Below are 19,554 nucleotides of genomic sequence, written 5' to 3' on the forward strand. Positions count from 1 at the left end.
ACTAGTTTATAAAGTGACACTTTATGGGCCCCTAAGACTCTTGGGCCCAGTTGCGACCGCACCCTCTGTATACCCTCAAGTTATGCCCCTGTCTAGAATCACTGGACTAAACACAGTGGGGCGCATTTACTAAGGGTCCGCGGACCACACAAAAGTCGGATATTCCGACAATTACCATTTTGCACCACATTTAAAAGGGGATTCTGGCACACGCGATCGGATTTTGGCGCACACGCATCAACTTTCATCGGGGGGCAGCCGTCGGACGATCGTGGACGAGCGTGGGATTTAACATTTGAATTTGTGTCGCAAGCCATGCACCGGGAAGAAGATGGTGAACTCCGGTGGACCTGAGCGGGGAAGCGACACAAGCACGAAATCGGGCACACGATTTTTCAATATACTTTCTGTATCAATTCCTCGCTGTTTTCCACATCTCTGCTTGCTGTCAAGCTATAGAAAGCTTCTATGTTTACTTCCAGCGGACACACACTGGTGCACAGATGGTTGGTAGCTTATAGAGTAACCAGAGCTGTGTATTATAAGGAGCTGTGCACCCGTGTGACCATGGTCACAGATTTCTGTCCACTGGAAGTAAACAATGAAGCTTTCTATAAAGTGCCAGCAAGCAGAGATCTAGAAAGCGGTGAGGAATTAATTTACAGAGTATATTGAAAAATTGTATAACTTTTCATTATACAAACAACAACATTTATTTGCTGAAATGGGAATAGCCCTTTAAATGTTATTTTGTATCCTGTGGATTAGGGGATACATTTCTAGTGATGCATCTCGTTAAGCATTACGTGTTGAATATTTGTATGAATATGTGTATATAGTGTATGTGGCATCCCACAGTCTGTATCTAGTAGGCAGACAGGTCAGGGGTGGTGAGGATGGGCAGTGCCCTGCAGTGACCCCTTGCTGCTCCTCATGTCTCCCCCAGGCTGGTGCAGGGTAACCCCCTGAGGTTGGCAGCGATAGATCTGTATAAATAGTCCTCCTTCCTCATATTGTTATCTATTTTTACCAGCTGCCTCCACCCTCCGCACACAGCCATGAGGGCACGGGGTGTTTTGGGATGCTGGCGGGGGGCAGCAGCCTCTCCCCCCGCCCCTTCTCCTTGTATAGAGGGGGAGTCTGTGCGTCACTGCGGGGTTGGGCAGCTGCGGCGGCGGCGGGGGGCGTCCCCAGCACAGAGGAGAGACAGGCAGCGGGCACCACGGACATGAAGACACCCTGAGTGCCCGGGCACCAGCTTCAGCCGAGGTGAGTCTACAAACTTCACCAAATGTGGGTGCGGGGGAGGAGGGCGCTGCTGTATATGTGACCGGAGGTGAAGAGGAGGGTCATGGGGATGCCCCATGCCAGGCTGTGGGGTACACACCACTAGGCTATCCTCAGTCATCCGACCATGTGGTCGTACAGGATGATCGCTGATAAGATTGATTGCACACACATCGTTCATGCATAGGAATGATCTCAAAGGATATTACTCTGGGGACATGTGGAGGTCCCATACATTACAAGCAGAATTTAGCAAGTTGTAATGGGAATAGTGTGGATAAGTTGGCATTATCAGGAGTTGGGAGTTCTTTACAGATTGTTGTTAAAGTGGAAAATTGTAAAGATTCTGTTAAATTGGTATCAGTGACCTAATTTAGAATTATGTTTGTGATGGAAGTGATAGTTTGTGTATGTGTAGGTTTATACCAAGAGATATCTGTCCAATTACTGGCCAATCACACTACGGTCAGAAGCACAGGACAGAGGAAGGCTTGTGAATCAGTTTGGTGATGTTGTATTTCGGGGATGTAAGGGCACATTACATATCACTATGATGCTCGGTGTCTAGTCTTTGGCACTGTGGTCTGTCCGTAATATCCGGCAACTGGTGCTTGTAGCCTAATGCCTTAAAATGCTGTGTGTAAATTGCTAATTCATCTAACAGACATCTTCCAAAAAAATCTGATCTGTTGTGAGTTAATATCTGTCTACCAATCACAATTGTCTGTAAGATATCTGAAAGATTACTCTGTAATGATGGATTTTAGGAGGATCACAAAGTGAGATGAGAAGTGATTCTTTTGTGTGGGTGTGACAGTAGTGTCAGACCGATTTCATCATCTGGAATCAGTCTGATTGGTCAGAAATCTGTGTAAGTCTAGCTTTTTTATTCTTCATGATGTAACCTCTATCTGTTTTCGTTAGCTCAGCAAGTCACGCTGTTCTATGCATGTTTATTGCAGAACCCACATTTTTCAAATCTAAATTTCATGTTCCAAACCAGTTGTGATGTATCCCGTTATCTGATAGTGGGGTCCATTAGGGTTCTGAAAAATATAGTTCTGTATGATGACAGAATCTGCAATGTAGACATAGGAGGCTTCCATACACCTGCGCATGCCCCTTCGGATATCCACAACTCTTACAACTTTTGCTTTTTCAAAAGTTCCCCATACAAATTAGATGGTTGGTCCAATCATATTAAATTGGTGGATTTAGTTGATTTGCATCTGATGTATTCCTATGGGATTTCAGTTATTGCAGTGCCTATATGTGTATTGTGAAGATGGCTGGCAGAGGCCACTGGCTGGGGCTTATTATGCTGGAATCTGATTGCTTGATCCTTATCTTCCACATTATCCTTATGCTTGATCCTTATCTCTACACATTAGATGACACAAAGTTAGTTATCCGACCAAAATTACCTTGGAATCTTATGTTTGAGATCTCACAAACATGGGCAGATGTATTATTGTATATATATGCGCCAAAAAAGTGTTGGAAACTCACTTTTTTGGCGCGAAAGTGTTGCGGATCATTGTGTTTGCACCAGAAAGAACAGATGTTTCCGACTATCCCGACTGCTTTGTCTTTTTTTTTGCGCAAGTGGGCGTGGCCTATATTTTCCACTTCATCCGCCACAATTATGTTGAGTTTGTCGGCTTTTTTAGGTACAATTTTTGTCGCAGAACAGACCAGGAAAAAAATGTTCTGAAATCAAAAGAACAACAGTCGCAGTCCATGTAAGATTTTGGTGCACATCTCATTTATATTGGCTTTTTTATACACTTTAATACATCGGGCTATGTTTTCCGTTGTCGGATCTCAGATGCCGACTGTCGAGGTTGCGACAGAATTAATAAATCCCCCCCATGTTGTTACATATTCAGCTCTGCTACATTATATTATACAAACGTTACACTACAACCATAATCCAACACTAATATTTCCAGCTTTCATATTATCGCTGGTCAGGTGCTAGGCCAAGGTATAATATTCATGCTTGGAATAGAGAATGTGATGTAGTCCATGTTGTGACCGCCGTTGTATATTGTGTTGTCATGAAAACTACAGAAGATAACCCGGCGGAGGCCGCTTCCTCTGGTTACGAGGCGTATTAAGTAAATTACAGTGTCATTTCATGCCGAGTGCCAGAAGACATTTAATCTGATCTTGTGCTGCTTCTTGAGCTGGAATATATATTATAGGAGAAATGTCACTGGCCGCAACTGGAAATGTGTGTGGTAAATCTCCTATACATACAGGGTATAGTGGAATAGAGGGGTGTAAATCTCCTATATATACAGGGTATAGTGGAATGGAGGGGTGTAAATCTCCTATATACAGGGTATAGTGGAATGGAGGGGTGTAAATCTCCTATATATACAGGGTATAGTGGAATGGAGGGGTGTAAATCTCCTATATATACAGGGTATAGTGGAATGGAGGGGTGTAAATCTCCTATATATACAGGGTATAGTGGAATGGAGGGGTGTAAATCTCCTATATATACAGGGTATAGTGGAATGGAGGGGTGTAAATCTCCTATATATACAGGGTATAGTGAAATGGAGGGGTGTAAATCTCCTATTTATACAGGGTATAGTGGAATGGAGGGGTGTAAATCTCCTATTTATACAGGGTATAGTGGAATGGAGGGGTGTAAATCTCCTATATATACAGGGTATAGTGGAATGGAGGGGTGTAAATCTCCTATATACAGGGTATAGTGGAATGGAGGGGTGTAAATCTCTTATATATACAGGATATAGTGGAATGGAGGGGTGTAAATCTCCTATATATACAGGGTATAGTGGAATGGAGGGGTGTAAATCTCCTATATACAGGGTATAGTGGAATGGAGGGGTGTAAATCTCCTATATATACAGGGTATAGTGGAATGGAGGGGTGTAAATCTCCTATATATACAGGGTATAGTGGAATGGAGGGGTGTAAATCTCCTATTTATACAGGGTATAGTGGAATGGAGGGGTGTAAATCTCCTATATATACAGGGTATAGTGGAATGGAGGGGTGTAAATCTCTTATATATACAGGGTATAGTGGAATGGAGGGGTGTAAATCTCCTATATATACAGGGTATAGTGGAATGGAGGGGTGTAAATCTCCTATATATACAGGGTATAGTGGAATGGAGGGGTGTAAATCTCTTATATATACAGGGTATAGTGGAATGGAGGGGTGTAAATCTCCTATATATACAGGGTATAGTGGAATGGAGGGGTGTAAATCTCCTATATATACAGGGTATAGTGGAATGGAGGGGTGTAAATCTCCTATATACAGGGTATAGTGGAATGGAGGGGTGTAAATCTCTTATATATACAGGATATAGTGGAATGGAGGGGTGTTTTCTTATCCGTGCATCCCATGTTAGGTACAGAATTTGCACTTCCATATTACCACATGCTCACTTTCCTTTACACTTCGATTTTCCCACTCATATGCCATGAACTGAATCACCACATGTTACTGCCTATGTATAGCTATGGTTTTGTGGGTATCATGCATGGGTAATGCTGTTTGAACTACAAATCCCTGTATGGAAAATCGTACTTACAGATTGCTTATAAACTTAAAAATAAACTGTAAAATAAAGGAAAGGCTAGAAACAAACAAACATAGTTGGTCTGTGAATCACAGGTTATGTATTGATTTCTCAGAGGGACCACAGTGCTAACAATGGGACTCATCGCTGTAAGCAGGGACTATGAAGTGTGGAGTCCAGTTCTCTGCACAGCATTTGCTCTGTGAAATCCCGAAGGTTCTTGATTCACGGACCGACCACCGTTGTTTGAAACTAAGTCTATGGACAACCTCAATGCCCTCTCTTTATCATCATACTAATAGTAAACCCTAGTTACTACCTGAAAAGCCATGGGGCCATTTTAGGGATTTTCCGGTTTTCAAAGAGAATTCTCCTTATGGCTCCTCGGTTTTCTACCTCAGATAAAAGGGACTCCATTAGGCTACCAAAAACACATGGATTCATGTGATGACAATCTGCCCAATTACAAGCAGGAAACGTAGCCGAGATATTATTCAGAATGTTCCCGCCAAAACCTAGGTTGACATAGAAGGGATCTTCTGAGGTGATCTGCAGCTTAAATTCCAAATGGAAGCCTTTGGTTTTGTCCTCCTGACACAGCATGTAGTATCCTGAACAGTGATGTCCTCCTGATATATGTGTTAGGTAGTTTACTAAAAGGGTGAATTCACATGTGAACGTTTTGTGACAGAACTTTCTGTGGCTGCAGCTTGTATCCAGTGATACTTGCAGCCGTTCATGTCGGTGCTACAGAAACACTAAATTCACTTGTACGGGAAAAGATTTTTAATCAATTCTTGGCTTGCGTGAATATAACCTTATACTGTTTCAGACATTTATTCCGTCCTATTAGGAACAAAAATGGCAGGACCTGATCATTGAGAGCTGTATATAAAAAATTCCCATTGACCTGGTGGAAGGCTTTCATTGTCTTTTGATACAAATAAATGAAAGACTCCATTCATTCGCTTTCCTTTTGACAATTCATGGTTATATTTACCTGGACAAAGAGAAGAAGCTTTGTAACCTAACCAGTTATTGAGCCAATTTTGCACTAAATGTATCAAATGTCACACATTTTAGTGCCTATTACATATGTCCTGAGAAGTTACTCTACTTTTAAAGCTAGTTTGGGTCAATTTCTGCTATTTCTCTCACATGCTTCTTAAAAAGTTGAAAAAACGGTTGCGCAAATAAGCAAAACGCTATTTTGCAATTTTTTGATAAAGTAATTTTGGAGGATGTTCAAGATACACTTGAAATACATGCATGCTGCAATTATATAGTTTGATGTCATTTTGTTAGTTCCTTCCAGGCTTTTATTTTTATCCTATTATTGAGAAATATAGTGTGATATTTTTTGCTTATGGGGGAATATTTGGGCTGCACAATAGCATTGTTCCCATGCTTTCCTCAGGATGCAGATGTGGGCTGCCTCATGACATTGCCTAATGTAGGCGAACAAAACATTCCCGATACAGTCCAGGGCCTATCTTCATCTTTCTGGAGCCAAATAGTTACATAAGAGTATGGTGCTCCATTAATAGGATGAGAATTACATAATGTGCACTGAGGAACACGTAGAGCGGACAATAAGATGGTGTAATACACATCCCAGCCGCAGTGTACTAAGGCAAGGCATCCCCTATCCTGTGAAAAAGCTGGTCACCGAGGGTCCGACTGATGGGACCCCCCCATCCTGAGAACTATCAATTTGCTGGAGATAGCCTGTTTCTGACACTATGGGGCACATTTACTAAGGTCCATGCGCCAGTTTTGGGGCGGAGTTTGCACATTCTTTCATGTGTAAACCGCTTGCACATGTATTTAGAAGGTGTCCGGGCCACATATGTGATGCACATGACCCTTTTCTGGCACTGCTGCGCTATTCTTCACGCCACACAAATTTCTACACTAAAATGGGTGTTCCGGTGCTCAGTCTGACCATGGGACAGATTTATCATGCAATGTTTGATAAAAATGTGTCACACGGCCCATGTTAAAGGTGCACCAAAAAAAAGTTGGTGCGCTTTGTTGGTGCGGTGCAGGGGGGGCCAGATTCATGATGACTGGGCGCCACAATTCATGAATCTGGCATGCTCTGCACACTACACAGGCAAACTGCACATAGACCACTTTTGGGCATCCCATTCTTGTAAACGGTGAGGGTTGGGGGAGCAGTGGACCCCCGCTGATCAGCTTTTTACCACTTTTACTGTGGATAACGTGCAAGCCCTTTCATATTATATAAAGAGTTATTCCAGTTATTTCAAGTTATACCCTTACCACAATTTGGTGGGGCCTTTATCCTTATATGAAGAATAGAACAGACATTTAAAGGAAATTATACATTTTTTAAAAGTTTGTGGAGTCGGAGTCAGTCCATGTTGTCACAACTCCATAGAGATTCTCTCTACAACTCTGTAAAATTTATACTTTTGATGATGTATTGGGCCACTTGTACGCATCTTTCTTTTTTGTTTTTATTTTTTGTACCTGATACAAGAATGGGGTTGTCTTGTTGCACTAAATGAATGGACAGACAGGTCAAGCATACACAACCGCTTTATTCTCTAAAGATTGGCGATTACAACACTTGGCAATCTCAGAGAATATATCAGATGAGAGTTGTGTGCTCCATTGTTGTGTACAGTGGGGCACAAGTATGAAACTTTTTGTTTGCCTTTTTCTTTAATTTTTGAGATTTTTCATGGCGCATGTTCTCATTTGTAACTCTTTTTTAACCTAAGACAGATTCCCTTAAAAGTCGCCATAGTTTTCTGCAGTGTTCTCTGAGATATCACCTGAAACCAGATGTGAAAGTAGCAAGTTATTTAAAAAGTCTTAAAAATTTACAAAATTTGGCGCAAATCTAAGGCTTCCCCTGACTAGACGTAGATATTAGCTTAGAGCTGATTGCGACTTTTGGAGACTTTAAAACGTCACAAATGCACTAAAGACCAAACGCCATATGTATCAATAAGGAAAAACTGCTAAGATACATCTGACCAACAAAAAAGGCACAAAAATCCAGCCCCAGTGGATCCCAGCAGACAGAAAATTATCGCAGATGATCGCTGTACAATACCATGTCTAAAAGTCTCATAAAAGTGAATGAATCAACCTTGTGTATATGACTAGGCGCTCCATCACTAGGGTGTACTAGGGACACCAATTCTGGCGATCAGTTAGACCCCAGCAGTAAGACTCCTACCAATCACCATTGCTGTACCAAGCAGCCTCTGGCAGTCAAAAAAATAACTTGCAGCCATTCATTCATTTCAGTGGGGTTTTCCGTAGTCAAGGCCTTACCAGTTGGCAAGTAATTATTTGCATATAAGACGTACAAGAGAATACAAGTATTTACACACAGTTGTTGTGTTCAGAAAGGTGAGAGGTTCTCTTAAAGTAGAACTTTTCAGGACACATGATGTTGTACTAAGGTAAATCCTCATTCTTTTTTACATGCCACTACATTTCCCACTCCTTTCATTCAGAATCGTGAGGATGAGCACATCCTTTTAGTTACGGCCTTCGGGACTCCCCATCCCCCTCCCCAGACATCGGTGATAGGCCGTTGTGCCTTGTTTATGCCTTAGACAGAAGTTTAATTTGGATTTAGAACCCGGATGAAGTGAAGTCTCCTAATGAGGAACATGAGATTCCTTTGTGGTGCCGCCTTTAGAAGTTTTTAGTTAAAGTAAACAATACGTCTAGTTTATTTTGCATCTTATATACATCATTGTCTTTCCAACAATCTCCTTGCAGGAATGAAGAGCAGATATACCCCGGGGAGATCCTATTACTTTACTGCAGCGGCTTGTATTAGGGGAAGTGTTACATCTGCAGCGCATGCAGTATTCTTTATGTCATTCCAATACTTGTGTAGCCTGCCAACATTTAACGTCACGTGGACTCTTGCAATTTATAAACGAGTTGGCAGATTTAGACAATGTACGGCAAGTCGTTATTAAGATGGGTCTGTTACTTATATTTTCATTGCTAGAAAATAATACCCATTGACATAGTGGGGGAGGGGATCTTTCTGGAGTATGGCCTCCATCTTTAAAGACTGTATATTGCATCAAAGGCAAGGGTTTCCAATGGGAAATTGATCATGTAGTATCAAAGAAGAATTGTCTGAGAAATTGATTGCCACAATTAGATTTACAATATCTGATTCTACGCAGATTCTCATGCACATTCATAATGATTGGATCCACTGTCTTAGCTCTTTGTTTAGCACCAGGGACAACACATGAAATATCTGTGCATGTAATGTTCCTGTTTATTCTTTGCTCATTTATTTGTTGATAACTGTTGAACCATAAAAAATATTGCAAATCTGATTCTGGGAGTTGATTTATGAAACAATCCCTTCTTGTTTGATAAACTACATGACAACCTTCCTTAAAAAACGCACCCTTAGACCACTATGGGTCTGTTCCAAAAATAACCTTAAAGACAGATCCCTCATCAATTGCTTGCTGGGATATCAGCATATGATTTCCCCTTTCATTTCTGAAATAAAAGGCCTTTCTTTTGACCTACATAAGACCTTATACTCTCAACATCTTCCATTGCTCAGTACCATTGGTTTTTTTGGTCTACGAGTGTAAAGTGCTGTATCATTTGCTTAAAGGGGTTTTCCAAAATCTGATCAGTGAAGAAACCTCTGCAATCAGAGCCCTGTCGTCTTTTCACTTTCCACCTAGAATAGCTCCCTACATTATACAACAGCTTTCCTTGGAATTGCATGGCAGTTACATTGACTTCAATGAATGGTGACGTCCCTGACCTGTGATGCGAGGGCACATACTAATAAGTAACATATCACACAGTCTATATCTTTGTATGCGTATGTAAGGGATGACTAAGGAAGGGCACCACCATATAGCCTGGGATGTTTGTCACTTTACCCCTGGACCTTTACCTACGTTGACCCCTAGTCTATGAAAAGTCTGAAGTGCATTGAGCAGCAGAATGTAATTACTTTTGCATGTTCTTAGACTATTACATTCCCTTTGATGCAGTGTTTTCTGTTACCATTTCAGTCTATTTGGTAAAAATAATCATTTTCTTTTCATGGCCATGATGTGCTGCCAACATCAGCAGGTTTTAATTTAAAATTGGAAACTGTGGTCTGTAATGTTTGGGTGAAATCTAGTGACTTTGGGATTGTGTTTCACCAAAGAACATCTTACAGCTGTTCCCTCACACATAGCCGCAGCCATACAAACAAGTCCTACAATGATATTACAGTGGCACTTGTTACAGGGAACCTGTCAGCATTGACAGTGCTAGGTATTGTCCCCGGAGAGCTGTGTAACCAAACCTTTATAAATGTTCTTAGTAGCAGCAGAACTGTGAAAAAATAGAGCTCCTTCTGTGTCCTTGCACTACTGTGCTCTCAAACTCTTTTCACTTAACTGCACAACAGCACCTCTGTGCCAGTTATAGCTTTTATGTAGGTAGGAGCAGTTTAATGTGAAGGTCTAAAAGCACAGCAGTGCTTGCTCCTCGGGACTTGGAGAAACTTTAACCCATGAAAATTATTCAATTTTTCATAGTCCTGCTGCTACTATCAATGCGTACAACGGTCTAAATTTTCTGCTTGGGGTCGAACCTCCTTTTCACTGTAGCCATCTAATACCATTGAAAAACACATATTTCCGCTGATGTACAGTGGTTTGCAGGGAGGGCTTAAGATTGGTGAAAAAAATAAGATCATGACGCATTCACATTCTGCTGAAAAGCAATTAAAAGACAGTGGGGAGGAGTGGAGGTGAGTTTACGATTACAATTCATAAAAGTAGCATTATTACAATTATGAAGTAGCCACGAAAATGATTTTATGACCACCACAAATTGAGGAATTGTATTAAAGGGTCACGGCACTAGGAATGTTGAGAACCACTGGTCTAAATAAACTAGGTCCCTACTTAAAGAGGACCTGTCAGAGTGATTTGGGCCACTAAACCACCCACAGGTCTTTATGGACCAGTAAGTTCATGTCCCAAATAGTCCATTACAAAGTCCCTCTGTGGCTGTGATGAAAAATATAAATACTTTATTCTTACCTAGAGATGAGTCCGATGAGGCGCATCAGACTCATCTCTTGTTCTCCTCACGCTGTCACAGTTCTTGAGTGAAGCCGGAGCTCTACACCGCAGAAACTATGGCGTGTGTGTAGTGAAGCCACAGTGTAGTACCCTGGCTTCATTGAAGAACTTAATAGCGGCCACAAAGGGAGGGACACTTAATAAATGGCAATTTGGGACACTAAACCACAGGTCCATAATGGTTTAGTTTCCCAAGTCCCCCTGACAGGTCCTCTTTAAGGTTTGAAACTGTTATTTTCACTTATATTTTCATTTATAATGTTACTCTAATAATTTGAGCTTTTATAACCCTGTGAGAAGATTATTATTTTGTACATTGATGATACGTAAGATCAAGTCTGACTTTCCTTGCTGCCGGAGGCAAAAATTAAAATGACGCCCCTAAACCCACACCCTCTATACCCTGATCCCCTGCTATATTTGGCTCACTGAATTTACATACCAAAAAACAGTTACATCTTTTACTCTGTACATCATTTGCATTGGTGTCTTAAAGGCACCAAAGCAATTACATTTTTCTGCTAGTACGGAATTGCCAGCTTTTAGCAAGCCCATACTTCAGGCAATCTGCCGCCCCCTCTTGGCTCCGGACAACTGCATCCTGAGGCAGGAACTTTATTCTGCCTTATGGCAGATGCGGCCCTGCGTGAGATATTTCTCCAGGGTCTATAAGCTATCGTCATATGTTGGGTCCATACACTCCATTTCCTCATTCCCCTAAATCACTTATGTTGTGGATTTCCCAAATCTTTAGAATTTTCACAAATTGCGATATTCTTACATCAAAATAAATATAATTTCCCAGAACTGGTTATTGTTTCAGGGCTGTTACCACTACATTTCACTCTCCCGCTGCAGCAGCTGATGTTGGAAGTCGTGTTTATAGACAGCGGTTTATAGTTATGACATGATTTCCCATCTGCCATATACTTGGCCCTCACTTCTCCTCTTACTTAATGTAGCACAACAGCCAGCATCAGTGACTTCATCATACAAGCCTTCTCTCAAGTATTGTGAGGCTAAGAGGTCATACTGAAGATTTTTCTGTTAACATTTTTAAGTAGTATTTTTAGTCAATTTGAAGTGGTGGTCAGGGTAAAGAAAATATGATTTAAAATAATGATTTGGTTGTTGAGCAAGGGAAAATTAATTAAAGGGACACTGTCACTGGATTATACCCCACTAAACTAATAATCCCATCAGGTAGGGTATGAAATTTTCTTTCTAAAATTCCATCTTTTGTATGAAATCTCACTTGTTTATCTAAAAAAAATTTCTCTTCTGAAGTCATATGAAAATTAGTATAGAAGAGTCATATTTTGCTTAAGATGAGTCAAGTTTAGAGACTGCATGGGGTGTGTCTATTCTGACAGCCCCGTCTTTGGTTCTGTAGTACTTAGAAACTTGCTTTTCAGATTAAAGATGAGAATCTCATCTTTCAAATTGGTTTGTGGTTCTTTGAGCTACAGGAAGTTAAAGACATAAAATATATTTGGATCTTTATTTGCAGCTTCTATTCCCAATTACGACTTTACCTGCCTACATCTCCAGTTCTATAAAACAGAAAACAACAACACCTTAAGCATGAATCATGGTTGCCTTGTTGCCATAGACGCTCCCCTCCAGTCTCTCATCCTGACTCATCTCTGTCAAAAATTGACAGGTTTCTGCTCATTCTCAAATGACTTTGGAGGAGATTTTTTGTAAGCTAACGGTTGAGATTTCACATAAAATGTGAATTCTAGAAAGGACATTTCATACCCTACCTATTGGGGCTAGTAGTTTTGTGGGGTAAAGGTAGGTGACAGGTTCTCTTTCAAGTTATAAAAGTTGCCAATACAGTGAATGGAAGATCAGGGCTGTGCTAGAACAATACAGCAAGGGATATTTTGGGCCTTCAAAAAAAGGTGTCTGGAATCGGATCAGTGAGCATCTATCTCTGATGATGTATGCTATGAAGTTCATATAATTGAGGGTAGATGGGTGACAAAGGTGCACCCAAAAATGTGCCCAAAATAATTATTTTTTATTAAAACTCCATTACCATCCACCTTCAAAAATCCTGGTATTACCCTTAGACGTCCATCATTGCCTTTTACTGCTGGAACATAACACAGGCATGGCTGCAGAGCATCTTGAATTCCCTTTCCCTTAAAAACCCAGCAGAGACGAGCTGTTTTTAAGTAGCCTTTATACTGTGGACATGGACGGATTATTGGCTGTCATAAAGTGATCCTCACGCCAGGCAGGGGAGGAGTACACAGGCCTGCATCTTGTGTTACTGGAATGTTACAGGGAGAAGATCCCAGGATAATACCACATAAGGGAAACCTATACAACATAATAATGTATACACACATAGTACTCCGTATGGATCACGGCTTTACTTCCTGCGACAGTGGGCTTCACTAAATAAGGCTTCTAACCTCCTCCTTCCAAAGGGGCTAGTGTAACAATTATGGATTTCTGCACTGCCAAATAATCAGTGTTGTGGTCAGCTCAAATAAATGGAATATCTGTGTGTCCATCACATGGCCATGGACAGAGCTCTATCCACTAGAAGTAAACATAAAAGCTTTCCATAGAAGGACAGCAAGCAGAGATCTAGAAAACCATGAGAAATTGATACATGAGAAATTTATTACACAAACCATATCAATTATTTGCTGAACGTGGACAACCCCTTTAAGGATAAGAATCACATGAGGTGGTTCTGTGTTTGATACAATTAGAGATACAGGCAGTTAATAACATAGATGGGAATGTGAACTTCAGATATAGATCCAATTTGAGCCTTGTGTTTTTACCTACCTGTATCTTTGCATCTGTAGATCACAAAACCCCAAGCCAGATGCGATCTAAAAAGATTCTTATTTTCAATTTAGTTCATAAACGTGTTCCTGGCTATTATAGAGCCGAAGATACAAGTGTCTAAAGTGAAACTACCCCTCCAGCCTCTAAAAGTGACTCTTTTGCATATGGCTTTGGAGTGGATTTGGTTTTAAAGGTAAATGGGAAAGATTTGAAATAAAAGAGGGAATTCTAAAGGAAAAAAAATCATACCTTACCTGAGCGGGCTTGTAGTTTAGTGGTGTAATTTCTGGTAATAGTCTCTTTAGTGGGAACCTGTCATCAAGAACAGACACAATAAACCTTACGCTCCCCACCACTGTGCCTTTGTTGAAAAGTGCAGCACACGGCATCCCAACTTAAATCTGCCTCTTCGTGTCATTAAATTAATTCCCTAAACTTTTCCTGACTTTGTCTAAATTGGCCAACCCCCCACCATCATTTGGGTAAAATGGTGAGAAGATCTGCAGTTTCTTGCTCACCACATTCAGTGAGAGGGACAGCATTCTGGTAAGGACAGGGAGAGGACGTCTTATCTGCTCAGGCCAAGATTTGAAGAGACACAGAGCTGTCTGTCAAAAGAAGGGGGCGGGGAAAATACTTCACTCTTCTCTTCAGAAGTTGACTCCCTCTCTACTCATTTGCATATCCAAATTTCTATAAATAATTTTACGTGTTATGGGGAGGACTTTTATCCCTTTATAAGCAGGTATTAATGGTGTGAGGGGTAAAATTCAGGTGACAGGTCCTCTTAAAAAAATATATATACATGGACATCCTTTTTAATACTGGGACATTGTAAGATTAATCTCCAGTACAGTGTGCACCTGTTTCATCATCATCATAGAACAACCTAGACTACAAAACAACCTGACTTTTCCAAAAAGAAGTGTCAAAAAAAGAGAAAAGTTTGAAAAAGAATTGCAATTGATGGAACTTTGAAGCTGCTCCCCCTTTCCCTGACATTTGCCAGTATCATAAGTATGTCTGCCCCAAGCTACATAGCTTAAGGCCAAAAGAAAAAATGATGCACTTGTAAATCCGTGTTAGCCTGAAAGTACTAACTTCCACGGAAGACACTTGACATTTTTTAAGATCAGCACCTCAGTGGATTTTGGATGATTTTACCTTTGTGTCGGGTGATACATCTGAGGTTCTGTGAATCATAGAAGGATTTCTGTGACTGTATTTTTAATCACACTGTCTAGAATTTCCAGCAGAGGAACTTGACGTTATGTCTGTGACTGCCAAAAATAGACCCTGTACCTTATCATTTTTGTAAACAAGAGCTTCATGTACGGATATAGATGTATTCTTTACAGCTTGAAAGTGTCCCAAAATTAGTCTAAGTCACACCGGGGGCAGCAGAACGCGCCTATTCACACCCACAGGAAAGATCTAGCATCCTGTGTAGAAGAATTCAGCCAGTGTGCGGACTGGGAAGCCGTGTTTACCTGGTAAATGAAGAGCTGGCCCATCTGAAAGAGTCGTTTTACTCTAACGCACAGGATTACTACATCTCACTTTTTATTGGTCTACAGTTTTTTTTAAATCCTTTTTTGGAACTTGGAACATGTCCTCAAAATATTGACTAGTTGGATACATTCTACATCTTTAATTATGTAACATGAATGGATATGTGTACTTTTACAGCAAACATTGTTCATTAGAAAAACACATAAAAAATATATTTTTGTGTATAAAGCTTCTACGAACACGTGTGTCTCCATGGTTACAGACTACAGAGAAACCAAATTGGTAGTCTCATTCTGCAGACTTTTTTCAATCATTGACTAGTCTGAAGATTAGTGATAGTAAAACTTCTATAACATGCAGGTTGCAAAAATATCCATATTTTTTCAATGATTTTCCCCGTCTATCACAACGGGAACCTGAAACCCCCTTCGTGAGTGATTGTCATTGGTGCCTGAAGGTAAAATTTTGCAGTTATGTTATTTGCTTCTTTAAATGACGATATCTTTGGAAATGCTTGACATATCAAAACAACTCTACTTAGTTTTTTTCATGGCATGTGAGACTTTAACGTGATAGGATAGTTTTATTAATTACATATTTTATACTTTATAAGTTTAGCCGATAAATGGCTAGTTTTTAGTAAAACTGAATACATTTTTACCAAAATATGTTATAAATATGTACAGCATCATTCCTTCACCCTTTCAGCTACAAATGCAGAGGGTGCATGTACTTCTGCAATTCTGCAATCTGTAAGCTTATTCTTTCCTGCAGCTCCTTCTATATTCTGCCTTCAGCTGAAAGGCTGGCGTGGGGCACATTTCAAACATCTATATCTCTTGAACCCTGGCACCTATAAACACAATATTATGTTAAATTAAACAGGGGAATCTCCCATTTAATATGATATAAGGATTGCATATGGATGCTTCACAGAACCGAAGATAAAGTTACAATCGGACATCTGGGGAACAGAAAGCTGTATATAAAAATCACATTTTTTTTACCACAACTTTAAGAGTGGATATCACCGGTTCTATGAAGCATCCAGACACAATCCAGATATCATATTACAGGGACGATTCTCCTATTTAATGTGACAAAATTTAATATCACAAAATTTTGTTAAACGTGTTATTGATGCTTATAAAGTCTTCTGTGCAAGGGGCATTTGCAAATAGGATGTATATAGTCGTATGGCAGTCGTGAGGGGGTTAAACTACCAGTTCCCTCAGGTAGGGTACGAAATGTCCTTTCAAGAATTCCCATTTTTATGTTAACCTATAAAAAATCCCCTCCAAAGTCATATGCAAATGAGCGGCGGAGAGTCACTTTTTACTTGACATGAGATCGGATGGGGAGCATCACTTGCCCCTTTCTTGTGCCCTTTAGCAGATAGAACTTTGCTTTTGTTATTGTAGTAAAGGTGAGAATTTTAGAGATAAGAATTGTGGATTGTGGTTCTGTGAGGTATAGAACCAGAGATACTGGCAGAAAAAGACATACTTGGGAATGCGAACTGCAGATAAAGATCCAATTCTCATTATTCTGTTAACTGCCAGTTTCTCCGGTACACATTGCACCTTCAACTATACACAAGCTATATCTGCATCCTTAAATAATTAAAGGGGTTGTCCAGCCACTGACACGGAAAATCTAGTTTCCTCCTATCCACATGATAGGTGATAACATGCTCATCAGTGGGGGTCCATTGTACCCCAAATGAACAGAGCAGAGGTGGTGGAGAGGTAGCGTGGTGGAGATAGCCGAGCGCTGTATCAGTTCCATAGACAGCGAATGGAGCCGCAGCGAGCATGTCCGATCTGACGCTTCATTCTTTTTGGGGTATAATCTGGGTACAAAAGATCAGCATTTTCATCAGCTACAGACAGTGGTGAGTAGTGGGTAGTGGTCAGCGAAGGTTACTGGGTGGTGTGTGTAAAGTATCAGACTTTGTAGGGGAAAGGTACCACCCAGTTGTCATTATATTTATACAATTCTAAAAAGGATAGCAGAGGAAGGGCATCGCACAAAGTTACAAGAAATGCTGGTAATGCTCTAGAATAGCTGCTTTATGGGGAATACATGCATATACAACAACAAAAAACGTCAGAGAAAGGACAAGTCATTTTACATTTCAAATTTAGTCTCCAAGGGAAACCGCACAAATGGACGTTGCAGGAAATCTGTCTGAGTCACTTGTCTTTTTGTCTGTCCTGGCTTTCCTTACTATTTATGACTAATATAAATGTTTATGTGCTGCAGAAAGATTATTTACTCAGTAAGTAAGCAGCAGGGTTTTTCCTCAGGTCCTTTTTGAAGGCTATTGTATCTTAGTTTCCCCGTTTTTGGGAAGAGTCAAAGTTTTCTTACATTATATTTGCTCCAGTGTCTGTATTTCTTCTATGAGAAGTAACCAGCAGAGGGGGCTGTTGGTTAACCACTTATAGTCACCCTGTATCAAAGATGTTACTTATCCCAGATACTACCCTGGCAGGGCCTAACGGAAGGTGAAGTTACCCATTGCATGTGCACAGAGATACAGAATTAGGACACTGTGTGATTGTAGAAAACATCTATTTCTGGTACCATTAAATGATTAATAATATATGATGGTCTCATATATCGATGCAGCATGGTTCTGCATCTGTACAATTACTGAATTATTACATTATTACTTTTAGTAAAAGTTGCATGTTTACAGCTACCAGGATATGCAAAAAGGAAATGATACATTGTACTGTAGGCTTCATGTTACAGTCTCTCTGAATTATATGCACTTACCGTATATACTCGAGTATAAGCCAACCTGAGTATAAGTCGAGACCCCTAATTTTACCATCAAAAACTGGGAAAACCTATTGACTCGAGTATAAGCCGAGGCTGGGAAATGCATTGGTCACAGACCCCCCCAGGTATATAGCCAGCAAGCCCCCAGTAGTATACAGCTTGCCCCCAGTAGTTTACAGCTTGCCCCAGTAGTATACAGCTTGCCCCAGTAGTATACATCCTGCCCCCAGTAGTATACAGCTTGCCCCAGTAGTATATAGCTTGCTCCCAGTAGTATATAGCTTGCTCCCAGTAGTATACAGCTTGCCCCCAGTTATATACAGCCTGCCCCCAGTAATATACAGCCTGCCCCAGTAGTATACAGCTTGCCCCAGTAGTATACAGCTTGCCCCCAGTTATATACAGCCTGCCCCCAGTAGTATACAGCCCAGCCCAGCATTAAAAAATAAAAAAAACTTATATACTCACCCTCCGGTGGCCCCGATGCGTAGCGCTGCTCCCCCGATGTCCGCGCGGGTCCTCTTCTGGCTTCCGAGCCGTCTTCTTTCTTCTGCAGGGCGCCGCCATTGTTTTTCTCCCAGGCGGTGCCTAGTATGACGCGCCGCTGCTGACGTCATACTAGGCGCCACCTGGGAGAAAAACAATGGCGGCGTCAGCAGAAGAAAGAAGACAGGCGCAGAAGCCAGAAGAGGACCCGCGCAGACATGGGGGTAGCAGCGCTTCACGTCGGGGCCACCGGAGGGTGAGTATATAGGTTTATTATTTTTTAAATATTTCTTAAGTATGCACGTTATGTATTGACTCGTGTATAAGCCGAGGGGACGTTTTTCAGCACATTTTTTGTGCTGAAAAACTTGGCTTATACACGAGTATATACGGTATATTACTGCGTCTAAGAGTAGACTCACAGTATATTGATTTGTGGTAGAAATTTTTACATTTAAGGGGTCTCAAACACAAAGATTTTATTTTTCATGTGTTAAAATGAGTAACATAAACATTTTAGTCCTGCCATTCTAGTCCCTAAGTCATTGGTGGCGAACCTATGGCACTGGTGCCAGAGGTGGCACTCAGAGCCCTTTCTGTGGGCACCCAGGCCTTCATGCCAACAGACAGTTTCCCGACAGGACTCAAAGCTTCCTCCTGTGGTCCAAGACACCCCCGGAGGTGCCATACTCAGCACCATTTTAAAGCAATATCCTTGGCTGCCTACACTATAGGAGGAGCAAGAAGGTGTGGATAGATTTGGGTTATCTTTGGGGCTCCTGCTCTGGGTCCCCTGGAGGGAAGCTACAATCCAAATTTCTCCATCATCTTTCTATTGTATTGGTGAACTCAGGACACCAATACAATTGAAACCTGTGATACAGCAGGGATCAATAAATTACTACTTAAATTGTCATGTTTTTTACTTTATGACATGTAAATGAGTACTGGTTGTAGTTTGGGCACTCTGTCTCC

At 40.9% G+C, this 19,554-nt stretch overlaps 1 protein-coding gene across 1 annotated transcript in view; it reads left to right on the forward strand.

The window, feature by feature from the left end:
- The first annotated feature begins 1,132 nt into the window (after positions 1 to 1,132).
- LRRC8C (leucine rich repeat containing 8 VRAC subunit C) overlaps positions 1,133 to 19,554 on the forward strand; it is a 33,696-nt gene continuing 15,274 nt past the window's right edge. Inside the window, exon 1 of the mRNA XM_072126764.1 lies at positions 1,133 to 1,269. The gene's annotated coding sequence lies outside the window, so the exon portion shown is untranslated. The remainder of the gene's footprint in view (positions 1,270 to 19,554) is intronic.

This window comes from Engystomops pustulosus, chromosome 10 (genome assembly GCF_040894005.1).
Source record: "Engystomops pustulosus chromosome 10, aEngPut4.maternal, whole genome shotgun sequence".
NCBI lineage: Eukaryota > Metazoa > Chordata > Amphibia > Anura > Leptodactylidae > Engystomops > Engystomops pustulosus.